The sequence below is a fragment of the Abramis brama genome, assembly GCF_963993115.1.
Source record: "Abramis brama genome assembly, chromosome: 10".
Taxonomy (NCBI): Eukaryota; Metazoa; Chordata; class Actinopteri; order Cypriniformes; family Leuciscidae; genus Abramis; species Abramis brama.
In genome coordinates, this window is record NC_139972.1 from 2722501 (window position 1) to 2725000 (window position 2500).

Here is a 2500-nt window from a genome sequence, read left to right on the forward strand (position 1 = left end):
TTATGTGACAGATCATTGGAAATATCCTTGTGTAGAAGCTTGTGAAGGAGAAACGTCGAATCCGGTGTAAGAAACCCTGAAACACAGAGGAACGACACATTAAAACACGTCACTAAATCAAACACATCTGATCACTTCAGTCGCACAAGTGAACGTCTGAATGTCATTAGACATCAAATCCAGTGGATTTATTCACAAAAGACGCACAAACACACTTTACAATCAGAACATTTGACAGAGACGTTTGAACAAACAAATCTACAGATGTAGTATTGAAGATGAAGACAGTCGTTACTGTGTGTGTTTGTGGTTAGTGTGATTCTTGTTGAGAACTGACTTCATACATTCACCGATTCAAACACACTGAGACTTTAAACGTGATGAAGAAAAGATCGCGAACACTTTAGTTCAGGGTCCAATTCTCACTATTAACCTGCATATTACTAGGATATTGGCTGTTTATTACTTATAAAGCACATATTAATGTCTTATTCTGCATGACCATATTCTACATCCTTTAATCCTAAACTTAACAACTAGATATTACTATTAACTATTAATTAAAAATAGTAAATTACGAGTTTATTAAGGCAAATTGGTGATTAATAGTTAGTTAATAGAGAGAATAGGACCCTAATCTAAAGTGTGATTAAAAGATCCTGCGGATACGAACACTTGATCTGGCGAAGGACACTCACTGTATCACTTATAAGTGAACAAATACTGTTTATGGCCAGTTATGTATTTTATCACTAATTTATGTTGTTTAATAGATCCGATCAGATTTGTTTTTCGTTTGGAAACATTTGGAAACACAAATGTCTCCACATCGTCTCTGTGTCAGGCTGTGCTGGTTCAGCTCGCGGCCCCATAATCGTGTGTGTGTGTGTGTGTGTGTGTCTGAGTTATTGAGGGTGACAGCGGGTCTGTGTATTAGGGTTCATGCATCAGTCCTGCAGCCTGTTTTAGCCACACTAATCTGGATTTACCATCAGCAGTGTGTCAGCAGCACACACACACGCACACACACACACACACACACACACACACACACACACACACACACACACACACACACACACACACACTCCCTGGTGAAAAATCCAGCATAAACCAGCATGGATTCCAGGCTGGTTTTTGCTGGTATAGTGCTGGTCTATTATTATTATTATTATTATTATTATTATTATTATTCATGCTGTTCTCAAGTAAACCGGAGCTGGTGAAGCTGGTCTTGCGGGGTTGAGTGTGAGTCGGAAAGCTGTCTGTATGCAAGCAGTGTTTTTGCTTGCATATTTATATATTTAACACATTAATGATGTAAATGAAAAACAATATAAGGTTAATATGATTTATTGAATTAATGATTATAACTGTAATTTATTTTGCCCCCTCTGCTGAAATTGTTTTAGTTATGATTACATAATGAATTAAACGATTAAAAGCCTCAAAGGAATTGTCTCCTGTTTCAAAAGATCTGTCCACAATCATACGCAGTTTGTTCAATAACTAGAGTTATGAGAAGAGTTTATCCAATGGTAAAAACGACTTGATAATGAAAGTTCAAAACTGAACGTTGCCATTTTTAAAGACTTTCATACTCATTTGGGAACTCACATGTGTCAAAATCCAGCTGTCAGTCACCGATTCAAAGAAGTGCATTCAGGAGCATGAGATATTGTTGACAACAGTGATATCAGGACTTTTAACAGTTGCTGAAAGATAATTCATTCAACCAAAGTCAATGGCCAAGAGCCCAAATAAAGGGCTTTAACAACCTTTGTACATGTTTCATATTACATAAATAAAGCCCAAACTGGTTTGTAATAAGTGAATATTGTAATGCTGGTTTTGGTGTTGTTTAACCCTTTAGAAACTGAAACTAAAATAGGAGTTTTTCACAAATTTTTTTTTTTTTTTTTTACTGTAAAATTCTAAAACAATGTGCTATCTTCATGTGCAAGGTGTCATCAGAAGAAAAATAGCTTTCAACAAATTACAGTTATTGACCATTACTGTGTGTGGTGAGTTTGTAAATAGAATTTAAATAAACAAAAAAAAGAAAAGAAAAAAAAGAGACATTTATTTAGAAATAAACAGAAAAATCATGAAACTAACACTTTAAAGTTGAAAAAATGAACTATAATACATATATACAAGTCTTTTTTGTGACATTGTGTTGCACAGTTTTCATTTAGGACACTTTTTTTCATACACGCACACACACACACACACACACAATGCATGCATACATATGCACACATACACATGCACATACACATGCTAAGATATGTGAAAGACTAACGGCCATGTGCTTCCCAAGTTTCATTATAAATCATCCCACTCCCCTCTTCTGCTGTCTAACACTTCTTTCGCCATGTATTTGTTCGTTTCTTTTATTATTTTATGTAATTCAAAACACTCTAACCTGTTCAAATCCTTCCTTCCCGCTCTGCCAGAAAGCTGCTGTAATTTGCTGACGGAAAGCATGAAATTACAG

General features: G+C 35.4%; 1 long non-coding RNA gene across 1 annotated transcript in view; it reads right to left on the bottom strand.

Moving 5' to 3' along the window:
- The window catches only part of LOC311091402, a 12984-nt gene that overhangs the window by 596 nt on the left and 9888 nt on the right, over positions 1–2500 (bottom strand). Inside the window, exon 2 of the long non-coding RNA XR_014608065.1 lies at positions 1–76. This exon is cut by the window's left edge and continues 596 nt beyond it. This is a non-coding gene — a long non-coding RNA (uncharacterized lncRNA). The remainder of the gene's footprint in view (positions 77–2500) is intronic.